Source organism: Epinephelus lanceolatus, chromosome 3 (assembly GCF_041903045.1).
Source record: "Epinephelus lanceolatus isolate andai-2023 chromosome 3, ASM4190304v1, whole genome shotgun sequence".
Taxonomy (NCBI): domain Eukaryota; kingdom Metazoa; phylum Chordata; class Actinopteri; order Perciformes; family Serranidae; genus Epinephelus; species Epinephelus lanceolatus.
This window is the reverse complement of record NC_135736.1, coordinates 7,857,498-7,871,755: the sequence shown is the minus strand read 5'-3', so window position 1 is coordinate 7,871,755 and position 14,258 is coordinate 7,857,498. Positions and strand designations below refer to the sequence as shown.

At 39.9% G+C, this 14,258-nt stretch overlaps 1 protein-coding gene across 11 annotated transcripts in view; it reads left to right on the top strand.

Annotated features, from left to right (window-relative positions):
• Window positions 1-8,796: 8,796 nt before the first annotated feature.
• The window catches only part of rbm47 (RNA binding motif protein 47), a 40,598-nt gene continuing 35,136 nt past the window's right edge, over window positions 8,797-14,258 (top strand). For 3 of the 11 annotated variants that reach the window (XM_033623712.2, XM_033623711.2, XM_033623707.2), the window contains exon 1: window positions 10,172-10,554. The gene's annotated coding sequence lies outside the window, so the exon portion shown is untranslated. Of the gene's footprint in view, window positions 8,982-9,713; window positions 9,867-10,171; window positions 10,555-14,258 lie in introns of those variants that run through there. The other 8 variants (XM_033623709.2, XM_033623708.2, XM_033623699.2 and 5 more) reach the window with 6 other exon arrangements.

Below are 14,258 nucleotides of genomic sequence, written 5' to 3'. Positions count from 1 at the left end.
ATATTAGCTACGAATTGCATGAGAGAACTTGCTCTGCGTAGGTTAACTTTTCATTCTTGTGAAACACAACAAAGGTAACTTCATTTGGCATGCCACAGCAATGTCAGCGCCTGGGACTCTTCCTTTTGTGTGCACTGCGATAGTACAGTTATGGGATCTAGTGGGTTTCACCACAGCCCCTTGGAGCTGTTAGAAAAGTTCCTTTACATCCTGAGAGCTCTTTTCATGCTGAGTCTAAAGAAATTGGTTGTAGATTAACCATTTCATCAAAATGACTCTCTGCAGCCAGAGGAGGCTACATCAGTTATTATTTGTGACCTGCTGCTTCTTATTGTTTTCCTTTTCTCCTCTGAATATAGTTTTGCTTATCTGGCTCGGTGTTGCTGGAATCCCAGCAGAAGCCATTGCTCAGCTGCTGTAGGTAGGTAGGCCTACAATCAGTGTCAAACACTGTACTGTGTCTCTGTTTCATTGCTTTCAATTGTATAAAAGTGGAAAACTAGAATTTAAAATGAGTGTTCTGTAGGCTACATCATTTTTATTTGTGCTAGTCTGGTAAAGTGTTATTAGACTAAATAGAAAATGATTAGCTTCTCTCAATATTATGCTAAATTCCTCAGAACTTTAGCGAGCTAGTATACATTCTGTACATTAGCTAGCCAACAGACAATTTATTCTGAGCATATGCTACATTCTAGCTTTATGTTATGCCATCATTTGTAGAGGGAAAACTCATTTTTACAACACCCTACATGATATTGTTTCATATTGTAACATCATAACACTTCACTTCAACCAGGACATGTATGAAAAGGTAGATAATGTTGGCCTCAATATGTGATTTTGCGCTGGAACTGTAATTGTGGAAATAAATTTAAAAAAAAAAAAATTAAAGTGTTTTTTCCTGCAATTATGTCTCCTGTGTTTTACTCTCCATCTCTTCCATTTCACACTTAATGATATTTTTTATTGGTGAAAAATGTGACAAAATTTAAAGTAAAAAGAGTTTAGAATAGTCTCTATTAAGTGTTAATGGACCAGGTTGAACATTGTTACGATACTGACTTGTTTTGTAGGCTTTGTAAAAAGGTTGCCAACTGTCATAAATAGTGAGAAAAGCACTTAAACTCAGTGGGCATCTTCCTTTAAACTGAAGTCATAAATCAGAGCTGTGTGACATCTGTATGAGACCAACAGGGGGAGACATTTTACTGAGGTGCGTTAGCGTTAGAGTGCGGCCTCCTTCCTGCAGTGTGTGACCCATTTCAAAGCCACTTTCTGGCCTTTATTTGATTTGAGTACGTATATGTATGTGTATGAAGCTGCCTCTTCACATCAGTCAGCTGCATGAACAGGGCGCACACTAAACTCAGCAGATGAACCCAGTGTCTAAATCAGTAGTACTGGAGCATGAGGGATAAACACAGAGTAGATTTTGGTAGTTTATTAGTGCTTGGTAAGCTGCAGGGGGTTCATCATTGTGTGGAAAAACCTCAGTGAGCTTTTTTGGGGGCCAAATGAGCCTTGCTTCGTTGCGGGTGAGAGTACAGCTGGAGAGATTATCCCATCCAACACGCGTCATCAATGTCGCCTCACAACAGGCCTCCAGTTGCTCCCTATGTGTCGTGTTTGTGTGGGTGTTCTCGTGTGTGTGTGTGTGTAACGGCATATTCAATAATCGGCCCGGTTGGAGACGGCGGGTCGTGCGGCCATAAGCCGACCTGGAATTTTCTCAATAAAGGTCTAATCTGTACGGGAAGCTGTACAGTGCTTGAAGGAGTTTCTTCTCTCTTTTTAATCATAGCTTCATACACTCACACCAGGGTTCTTCAATCACATTCAGTATTATCTTTTCTTTAATGTGAGTGTGTTGTCTGCTTGAGTGACCTTGAGCTGATCTACTGCATAAAAGGGCCAGGTGTCCTGCAGGTATTCTGTGGCCAAAAGTAGTCAAGTCAGTTTTATTCATGCACCCTAATGTCACAAATAACAAATTTGCTCACAACGTTTTACAATCTGTACAGTATATGACACCCTCTGTCCTGTGACCCCTGATTTTGATGAGGAAAAACTTCCCCAAAAAACCCTTAAACGCAGGGGTCTTCAACATTTTCAGGCTAAAGAGTCCTTTACTGAAAGAGAGACGGAGCAGCGACCCCCTACTGCATACTGTGTAAAACTCAGTTGCACTTGAGATAATTCTCTGAATATTTTAGGGTCTTCTCTCATTTGCGCTTACCTGCTGCTGCTAGGTCAGCAGCAGTTGTAGCATGGCTAGGTGTATTAGCCTCACCCTTGGCACTTTTGCCAGTGGTTTCTGAGGTGGGTGTTGTGTCAGAGTCTCTTGTCGCTCGAAAAGTTATGAAACAATCCACTGTAGCTCACAAGAATGTCTGTAAACTTTGAATAATGACACAGCTAATTGGCTAGTATGTTCAATAGTATGTAACTGAGAGCTAACTAGGTCACCTTGACATTATGGACAGGTGCTGCACAGTAAAGACAAAAAAGGGGATTTGTGCAGGGATTCAGAGATAGCTAGCTCACATGATAGTACAAGGATTCTTGGGTTAGCCTGTTGTTACTGTTGTGTACTGTAAATGAAATGGGTTTTATGAATGGGCCAACTTATCTTCTATGTTGGATTTCAGACACATTTTTTAAAAAAAACTTAAGTAAAAACTTGAAGGAGTACCCCCCTTTTGGGTAAAAAAATTGAAAATTTAAGAAACCCCGGGACGGACAGACGTGCAACAGATGTCGTCTGTACAAGGTCCTGTGAATGTAACAGATTTTCTTTTCATTTTGGGTCTCTCACTTAAATATGAAGTTCCTAAGGCTAGGCAATATATCAACATCATATCGATATCTTGAGACTGGATATTGTCTTAGATTTTAAATGGTAATGTGTTGTCTTTTCCTGGTGTTAAAGGCTTCATCACAATAAAGTGATGTGATTTTCTGAACTTATCAGACTGTTGTAGCTGTTCTATTATTTACCTTTAACCACTGAGCCATTCAATCCACATCAATGATGATTATTTATCAAAAATCTCATTGTGTAAATATTTTGTGCTAACACCAATAGTCAGAGATGTGCACTCGAGTCACATGACTTGGACTCAAGAAATAGAATACATTTGGAGAACACGAGAAAGCAGTCACCACTCCTCTATGAGATAATGTGCTGTTATAGTCACGTATGAATCCACTGACCTTGAAGTCCAGGCGTTGCCACCCTTTCTGCTGTACTCAAAGATTCCTCAACTTTATGCGTCACTTCTCTGTAGAGCTTGGCTTGTCAGAATGAAACAAAAGCCTTTGTTTCAGCAACGCTGTATGGACGCAGATCTTTGTACATGAAGCAGGTGATGGACTGTGTTATTTTCTTAGCTCTCTCAGAGTTGGATGGTAGTTTTGTAAAGCCAAGTGTGTCCAGTGTTAGTTGATTTTTCGGCGGAGGGAATTTATCGTTAGCTTAGCTAATGCTGTCTCTGGATGGTGGAGTGTTAGGTGAGCCCTCATGTTCGTAGTATTTTGTTTTATAGTATAGAGTATGTCATTCCTATATTACACTGCCTGCAAATCGCATGTGTCATATCCAAAATAATACTGGATGTTTGATTTAAATGCAGACGGCACATTCCTAATTTCTGTCTCCAGTGCCTCTACCTGCCATATGCTGCTGACTGAGACCTCTGCTGACCTCACCAGACAACAAACAAAACATCAGCATCATCTGGTGGACTGAAAAAGATGATTTTATTATTCTAGTACCAAAAGTTGTATTGAAATGTGTATTTGCAAAAACTGATAGTGTATGTAATAAAATATGGCGTCTTGGTGTCTGTGTATCGATACAATGTCGCCACTCAAAATATTGTGATACTATGCTGTATCGACCCCCCCACCCCTACGTGATACCTTCTCCCAAGTCCAAAGATAAAAAGTATGTTCTTTAAAAAGTTTGCCACAAATCAATTGTTTGAACAATCCAACAGCATCCAATCAAGTATCAGGAGAGAACCATGAAGCGCTAACATTATGTTAGAGCGACAGCTGGAACAAAAATTATACTAAAGATCATTTTGTTCATGTGCAAAAACTACGAAACAAACTGCAGTATACAAAGCATGCAGGTTGAAAATTACAGATGGAAACGCAACAAATTCCAACAAACTTGTTTTAACAAATATGTCCTAATTTTAAAAAGCACTCATGATTTTTGTAAATTTAAGGTAGCGCATTACTCTGTTTTCTTAAACTGCATTACATTTGGTGAAGAGCGCATTATGACTTGCTTAGTTCAGGACAAGTTCAGGACTTGGGACGTGACTTGGGACTTGAGTGCAAAGAACTGAGACTTACATGTGAATTGCAAAACAATGACTTGGCCCCACCTCTGCCAACAGTCAGCCCCACAAAACTGACCTCAAAGTATTTGGTCAAAAATATCATGATTTTTGATTTTCTACATACTGCCCAGCCGTGGTACTGCTTATATTGTTATTCATTTAATATGCACCAACTTTTTCTCAAAAATCAGTAACAACTTAAATGTCAAGAAAAAAGCCCAGTCCAAAAGTACCGGTACACAAAAGTACCTGGACAGGATTGTCCAAGTACTTTTGGCCATGTAGTGTATTTATTGTGGATGTGTGTGAGAGAGAGGTTGGGTTTGATCTCTTTCACTCATCAAGACCCAATTAGAGACTATAAGACCCACATCTTAATCTCACACACACCACCCCTGCATGTATGCACATGCACACGCGCACACACACTTCCACATAAGGCTAGGCTGTAATTATTGTGGCAAAGTGGAGAATGCTGCTTTTGTGTAGTACAAGGTACAAGTACAAGGTCAGAACTTGACAAGAAATGTCGCTACATCACAGCCAAATATGTAAGTGATCTTATTTGTGTAACACGAGAGACAGAGAGATTAAAAACAAGACACACACACACACACACACACACAAACACACGTCACTCGATACAATTTGACATCATAAATCCAGTTCACCAGCAGATACAATAGTAATATGATCCAAGTTTTCCTCCTTTCTCAGTTTTCCTTGTAGTGTATGTGATGGCTTGATCGGGCCCACTTGCTGCAGGTGAATAGATACACTTTGCCCCGTCTCTTTGTGTGTCTTTGTCGGGTGTTTGGAGCACCAGCGGAGTGTCTTCCTGGGAATCCGTGCACTCTGTGTCTCAGGTCTCTTCTGTCTATTGTGTAGCAACCAGGGCAGGGTCTGAGCTGCTTATTGTGGGAAAGTTTGCTTTTGTTTACACCCTGTGAAAAGGCTGCACATCAGCAAGTCTGTGTGTGCGTGTGTGTGTGTGTGTATAAACTAAACGTTTGTGAAGCCATCATTATCATTAAAGGATAATTCCAGTTTAACTATTAAAGGAATAGCCTGACATTTTGTAAAATAACGTTACTCTTATTTGCTTTTTAGCATTCTGGACTCTTGTTGTCACCCTAAGTTTGACAAGCAACAAGTGAAGTTACTAAATGAGACCAAGAAAAATCTGGCACATAACCTGCTGTGAAAACAACCAACAAACAAACTGGCTCTGTCCAAACTTCTGGATGGAACCAGGCTAGCTTATTCCCCCTATGCTAAGCTAAGCTAAGCTAAGCTAAGCTAACCATCTGATATATGTGGTATTCATGTTCTCATCTCATTCTTGCCAAGAATGTGAATCGGCTGAATTTTAAAACTCCTTTAAAAGCTAAAATTTATACACACCAAAGTAACTGCTGAGATCTCAGACAGTGGTGACATCAGAAAACGGAAGTCAACAAACATCAGCGGAGAGAAAACAAAGACCAATGGAAAAACTATTACCCAACTTTGTAAATCTCCATCACAGGTTACAGAAGGACTTAGTGGCTGAAACCAAGCAGCAACCCCCCGGGCTGGAAAATGAACCCAACTTGGAGGTGCTAAAAACTGCAGTTCCTCTAATGACCACTTGAGGCTTATCCCTCAATGATTGAGTCAATCCCCATGGGCCTCCATGTTACAATGTCCAACTTTACAGCAGAAATAGGCATGTTTATAGCCTGGCTGGTACAAAAATCAGTTTCAGTCTCTATAGCTAATTTTCTCTGTCATGACAACCGTACAGAGGATGAATTTTTGCATAACTCAACTATTTAAATGTTAATAAAGGAGCAGTGTGGAAGATTTTGAGAGATTTAGTGGTATCCAATGGTGAGGATTGCAGATTACAACCAGTTGAAACTTCTCCTGATTATAATTCATTCAGTTTTCATTGTTTATGAGGTTTTTACCAGGAGCTGAATTATCTGCAGAGGTCTCTTGCATTTTCAAAACAAACAGACCAGGTGATTTAAACTGGTAAAAACACTGAATAAAGCAGTTTATTTTCCTTTTTATTTTTTCTAATATGGCATTTTTCCAGCACTGCTTGTGCAGAGGGGCTTCTGTCTATGGTAGATGACGCTGAACCATAAAACCGTGAAAATACAAATGGCCCTATCTGGAGACTGTGTTGGGTTTGTCCATTCTGGGCTGTTGTAGAAACATGGTATATTCCATTCTGCAAATAAATCCCCCACAGGGGGACAAACAAATCAGTCTCCAGCGTGCCGCTGTCCAGCAACCTCGAATCTGTAGGGGAGGGGGGGCGGACACGACTCGCAGCAGTATTTTGAATTTGAGTGCAGTAACCGTTTTGGCCACATTCTTACATACAGCACCTTTAAGGTTTAAAGTTATGAGTAATTAAGGTCGTGGTAGCTTTGAGTGACAGGTGGGCGCCATACATTGACAAGTAGATGCCATGGCGACAACGCTTGTTAGGTTATGTAACCATGCCATAACCCCAGATTAACAGAGTAAAGGTGTAGCCATATCTTTGGCTATTTCAGAGTGTTTTCAGTTCATGAGAGTTAATTTTAACGTTTCGGTCGCCTTAAAAGTCATGTTCAAAGACCCTGCAAGATGTCACAGCGTTTAATTTTTTTTTTTGGTAAGTTTATCTTATTTTAATGGTTTTAAGTCTGTTTTTCATTAGAGATAAATAGCATTAGTATTATCACAGTTAATCATGTCTAGAATTGCGCCATGCCAACTACGCTAGCAGCTAGCATTCGGGTTAGCTCCACCCTCTCATCCAAATATGGTCACTTCTGGCTCCAAAAAGGCAAGATGGTAGAAATACCAAATACGAGGCTTTAAAACGGGAGTTCACAAACCAATTGGTGACGTCACGGTTATTTTATACAGCCTATGGCAATTTCCCATAGACCCCCATATTAAAATGCCCAACTTTGTTTAAAGCCTCCAGCTATGTCCATTATTTTAAAGTCTATGGGGTAAAACTTTGATCTACTTGACCTACCGTAAGTGTGCATATTTGCAATTTCCTTCCTGCATGTTGTATTTGCTTAAGAAGGCTTCAAAAATGACCAACCAGTGTTTTCACAATAACTTAATATAAAACTCTCAACACTTGGTGAACCACATACTGTTTGAGGAGGTGTATATAAAAACTCCAGCCAATAGAGTAATCTTAAACCTTTGAACAATCCAGACCCTTCCATCAAATAATATGACCTTTATCTTTATTACCAAAATCTGTCTGGTTTGTGAATGATCCTCCCTGCATTATTCCATGACCCAACATGTTGTTTCAACGGGAGACAGTGTAATAGCATTAGAAACATACTCTTTCAGTTTTAGGAAGTTGCATGTTAAGGTTTATATCAAAATCATCTACAAGACTATATGAAAGCTGTGGAGAAAGTACTTCTGACACCTGTGCAATGTAATGTGATATAATTTTCAGTTTATCTAAAGGTTTTTCATTCCAAGTAAGCTCCAAAATGAGACTGGGACCAAATATTCAACAAACATCTTACATTACTGTATAAATGTTTTTATTGAGCCATTTCACCACATGTTAAAGGACCACACAGAGGTTCATACAAGTCCCATTTATTTTAAACAACTGATAACTGTTGCCAAAGCCTTTGAGATACTTCCATTCATGACATGTCAAAGTTATTATACTGTCAGTAAATTAGTATTTGATGCAGATGACTTTCAAAAGCCTGCACTGTATAAACATGTAGGAATAATGTGACTTAAAGTCACAGTGATGGATTACCTAACCCGAGCAAGTCTCTGCAAGCGGATTTTCATACTGTGAGAAAATGATTGAGGAGTTATGAATGGTGGAGTTGGGACTAAAACACTTTGGTGTGATTTGGATAGTTGTCAACATGAGTGGATGTGAACTGTTGTAGCTAAAATACAGAAAGACACTGAATGTTTTTGTCCTGCACATGTAAATAGACTTTATCTGCCAACACACTGTTACTCTGTAATCAAATAATGATGACTAAATACTGATAAACCACTTCACTGCTTCCACCTGAAGTAAGAAAACTTTTTTCAGCCTACTTGCAACATTACAGATCTGAAAACTGAACTCAGTGTTATGAATGCATCTGCATTTGCACACTTCATTCAACTTGTGTTAAGTAAGCATTAAAGTGAAACATATTAAGCAACACGTCCAACGGCTCCGGCCTCCTCCCAGCCCGGAGTTCAGCCGCTGTGTTGAAACGTTATTTCTCTGTGTGAGCACGTCTGACTCAATCTCAGTTTCCTATACACACACACACTCGCAAGTTCCCTACTGTGCGTGTATGTGTGTGTGTGTGTGTGTGGGGGGGGGGGGCTTTATCTGAATGTATTCGTGTGTGTGTGTGTGTGTGTTGTTACTCTAAACAGAAATCCAGCTTCCTCACTTCTCTCTTCTGTCCTCAGTCTGTCAGTTGGCTGACTGCGGTTGTTACTGCTCAGTACAGCTCTCTAACTTGCTCTCTGTCTCCATGACAACTTGCTGTCACGAAGACGTCACACACGCCACGCACCTGAGATCAGGAAGGAGGAAGTGCCTGGTCCCGCCCACGTCGAATTCTGCAAGGAATCCAGGTAGGCAAACACACACACACACACACACACACACACACATACACACACACACCCTGAATGAGAGGTGAATGCAGGAGGCCTGGTAGTGTTGAAACTGCTCTGCGTGATCAAACAAGTATGAAATTGTCAGAAATAAAAGAGAATTAAGAGTGCGTGGGAGATATGAAAGAGGAGAATAAGAAACAGCAGTTGAGCCGGTGGTGTTTGGGTTATCTTCCACTGTTTTACTTTCAGTTCAAGTTTCACATTTCAGGCCTGTCTGTGTCACACTCACGCTGACTGACTGTTTGAGGAATGAAAATCGGGTGTGAGACAGTTGTTATTAGTGAAAGTTGTCATTACAGAGGCACCTGCGTACGTCAAGGGTGTGAACGGTGTAACATAAAGACAGCTTGTCCTCATGACGTCGGGGGTGGGCACATGCATTTGTGAATGAGTGAAAGGTCGGTGTGTGTGTGATCATCGGTAATAACCATGTGGCGGATGAGAATGATCATGTGGTGTGTGAGGTTTTGAACTAGGTGTGCAGGATACTCCTTTACAGGAATGCTGCTCTGGCTGAAATGATTCAGGTCTGGCTGCACACACACTAACACACAGATTGGCCAGGCCACAGGAGGATAGCATTTCTCATCCGGAATGATAGGAGGGAAGGAGGGAGGGAGGTGTGTTGGGGGTTTGGGCAGTCAGATTCAGGTTTGGTGAGTTTTAGGAGGCGGCAGTGTGTACACCACACACATGATCGAGAGAGAAAGAGGGACGGACAGAGAGAAAGAGACAGAAGAGAAGGCTAAACACTTTGCGAGGAAGTCTTTGGAGAGTTTTGGACCTTCATTCAAGATCATGCAACCTCTGACTTGAGCTCCGCGTCTGCGATGCTGTGCTGTAAGAGAAGATAGATTTGTGTTTGTTTTCAGGTGGATTCTCTGATGAGTTTCCTGGGATCATTAGCGTGTTGGTGTGTGTTTGGAACTTTTTCCTTTCTTTTCTCCTCCCTCTCTCCCCCCTTCCCAGGAATGTGGGGCTTATGTCAGTGAGAGTCAGGTACAGACTCACTAATTACCACTGCCATTCCTCCCTCCATCTCTCCCTCCCTCCCTCTTTCCTTCAACTCCACCACCTTCCCTCTCTCTCTCCTCCACTTCGAGACCTTGTGTGCTCCCTCCCCTCTCCTGCCTCCTGCTGTTGCGTCTACGAGCGCTGTCGTGACTGGAGCAGAGGAGAGGACAAACAGAGAGGATCTGAGTCAGAATCCAAAAAAACACCAAAAGGAGAACAGAAACTCTGACTTGTCCTCTCTCTTGTTCTCAGTGTGTGTGTTTGGTAGATGTATCTGAGAGTTTGTTAGTTGTGTCTGAGATCTCTTCTGATTCTTCTCTGGGGGACCTGTCATTGAAGACAGGAGGCGCCTTGACAGCAAACGAGAGGCCGGAGAGAACCTGACAGACAGAGCAAAAGGAGGAGAGAAGGAGGAAGAGAAGATGAGAAAGTGACAAGCTGGATCGTTGCTTTTGAATGGTGGCAGAAGAACCAAAACGACGGCACTGTGATTACACGTCCCATCATCCTACAGGTTGGCCGGGAACCCGTCATGTGTTTCTTTTTCTTTTCCTTTCTGTCTGTTCCTCGCTTTCATCTTCCATCAGTTTGGCTGCTAAGTTAAGGGACATGGTGTGTTTTCTCACCTGGAGAACTAAGAACACACACACACACACACACACACACACACACACAGTGGGTATCTGGAAGGACATTTCTTCAGCTGGTCCAGTGTTCACACTGACCCAGCTGACTGCTATAACCTTCATTACAAGGTTATGGGACAGGGACTCGATGTTTATTTGTGTGGGGATTTATGTGTGTGCGATCAGTTGCTGTCTTGTCGAGCTGTCCTGTTTGTGTGTGTGTGTGTGTCAGAAACTGGTTGAGCAGGGCGCCAGTCAGCCTTGGGTGTCCTGTTGTTGTACAAACGAGATTTTGTTGTGTGAGCATACATATGTGTGAGTGCCCTTGCCTGTGCATGGATATATTGTACATGTGTGTGAAGTTATAGTGTGTGTGTGTCTGTATGAGTGTGAGTGTAATAGAGCAGCCTTCTCTGTGACGCTCAGCCCAGACTGTAGTTTACAAAATCTTTGAGATCATTAGATCAAATTTACAAAAAGGTCATTTCTTAAAATGTAGTTTGCGGATCTCTGGTCATTTGTTATGTGTGTATAACATATACAGTATAACATGACATCCAAAGCCATTATGTTATGATATGTGTTGTCTTTTGACAATATTTTAAATTTTTAGTACTTTGTGATTTATGGTAGAAAAAAGTGATTCACTATAAAAAAAAAAAAAAAAAAAAAAGATTTAAATTGATTTGCAAAATTTAAAAAAATACAAAATAAGACGTGAAGCTTGGACAATTGGACAATTGGTTATGTAGCTGCTGTCAGGCTACATAACCAGCACTGCTCACAGTAGACTGCACCATGGACACTTTATGGACACCACAGCTGTCTGCTGTTTTGCACATACAATCACTTGCACTAGATGTGCTCCCTTTATCCAATGCTCATTTTTTGCTCATTTTCATTCACTGCTGCTCATTATTATCCACTTCCTGTTATTTTCATTATTGTTATTATTAATATTATTATTATTATTGTTATTGTTATTTATCGCCGTCTCTTGTATTTTTGTACTTATTTGCATGCCTAGTTATTTAAGTTTTTTAAGTTTAATTTTGAAATCTTTAATCTGACTCTTTCTCCTTGACTGCTGTAACACTGGAATTTCTCAATTATGGGATCAGTAAAGGTGTATCTTATCTTATCTTATCTTATCTTATCTTATCTTATCTTAATTAGTATGGAATTAACTAAGGGCCTAATTTCTGTAGATGTAAACTGATGCTGACAGGTTAGAGGTGGTGGAGAGAAAAGTTTCACTTACTAAGTTACTGTTTTCTGAAAATCACCTGTGGAGATGGAGAACAGGGAGGTGCAGAGTGACACCTGCAATACACTCCTTTGTCAGTTAGTGTACGTGCATGTAAGTGTGTCTTCCATCTCAACAGATGGCCAGCTTCCTTGTGAATACTGAAAATACTTCCACATGTTTAAGGTGTGTGTGAAGGGTGTGTGTGTGTGTAAAAGTGCTGGTTAGACCTGATGAAGTGATGACACACAGGTTCTTCAAACTAGCTCATGCAAAACCAAAACCAAAAATAGATAGCTGTTAAATGGTTAGTTTATGATAGTTATTCAAATGGACCTGTCTGTCTGTCTGTCTATCTGTCTGCCTGTCTCTCTGTCTGTCTGTCTCTCTGTCTGTCTGTTTCTCAGACAGCGGCTGTGTTCATTACAGATTGTGCAAGAGGGTTCAAGAGGTAAACCATTTTTTGGAATGATACTTATCTCTCAACCCACTGTATCACATTCCACAACTGCTAAAAAGGGACAAACAGTCACCCGAGACAGGAATTTATATCTACACTTTTTTTTCCTAGTGTGACCTTAGTGGTATCGTGTTTGGGCCCGCTCTAGTTTCAGGAAGACACACAACAGGAGCAGAAACAACGGGCAACAGGAAGAAAAATACAAGATGTTTTTTTTTAACCTGAGACAAAGGTTGGAGTGATTCTTAAAAGCAGGAAGCTGATGGGAAATAATTATTCAGCAAACCTCAAGTATAGTATAAGGAAGAGAAACAGCTGAAATGGCTTGAATGATATATACACAAACACGTAGGTACGTAGTATATGGTTGTGTCACGTGATCATCACATGATCATCTCATGCTCATGATGGGGAAGTGCGTGTGTGTGTGTGTGACAAAGCCATGAGTCTAATCCACCGACACTAAAGCAGAAATCTAAAGCTGCAGAATACAGACAGAGAGAGAGAGAGAGAGCAAGAGAGAGAGAGAGAGAGAGAGAGAGAAAGAGAGAGAGAGAACCTGTTAGCACTATTGTGTTGTTTATGAAACACCTGTAACAAGATCTGATCACCCTCTCTCTCCTCTCTCTTTCTGTTTGTCACAAACACACATACCTGGAAAGCACAATGGCCACATTCTTCCCCCTCTGTCGACCCCCCTCCACCTCCCTCTTTAGCTCCCCTCTGATCCAGCCAATCACTGGACAGCAGCGAGACGAGGGCGAAGTCAAAACAGGTCAAAATTAGGGTGGCACAGACAGGTAGAAAAGGGAGGAGTGAAAGATATTTTTTGATATGCTCAATTTGTTTACAAATGCTAAGCGGCTAAAGGAACACAAAACGGATTTGACCAGCAGATACTTTGCACTGTAATTTAATATTTGGTGCTGTTCTTTCAAAGCAAAGAGTAAAAAATATTAATAAACATTTTTTGAAAAGTTGGAAATAAGAAGCAAGACGGACGGAAGTTGTAAGAATGTTTTACAGAGGAAACAATGTTAAGGAAAAAAGTGTCATGGAGGGACAGAACAGCCATAAAAAAAGAATAAATCTGAAAAAAGAATTTAAAAAAAGTTAAGATAAATAAGTAAAAGATAAATCAGTAAATAAAAAATCTAGAAATATAAAGAGAAATACACAAAAGAATAAATAAATGTGAAAATATAAAGACAAATAAAATGTAAAAGAATAATTATGAAAAATAATTGTGAAAATAAATAAATACCACTACTACTACTACTACTACTACTACTAATAATAATAAAAATAATAATAATTATTGTTATTATCATGCTTTTTCTATTTGGTCATTTTTCTTTCTATTACTATTCATCAATTATTTTATGTATTTCTCTTTATATAGCTATTATATAAATTTGCTTTTCATATTTCCACATATTTTAATTTACTATATTTTTAATTTATTCATTTTCACATTTTTTTTATCAACGTATTTATTCTTTTATTTATTTCTCTCTATATTTACCCATTTTTTTAAATGTATTAAAAAAAAATTCTGTTTATATTTTCACATATTCTGTGTACTTATTTATTCTTTTTTAAATTTCTAGTTAGGTTAGCTAGATTACAAATGATGGTTTTGGTTTTGTTTTGCCATGCCTTCTAACTTTGTAAGTCCTCCATAGCTGTTCATATTGTTGTTGTCTGATCTGCCACCTTTATGTTAAAGGTTTGGTTCTGTTAAGGTGAAAAAAAAAAAAACCCGACAAAACTGATTAGTTGAAAACAGGACGCCACCACCAGTTTCCTGTGTCAGCGTCTTACACTTTTTTCACCAAACCACCAACCCCAAACTCCCATCTTAGAGGTTTTGCGTTGGTTTGACA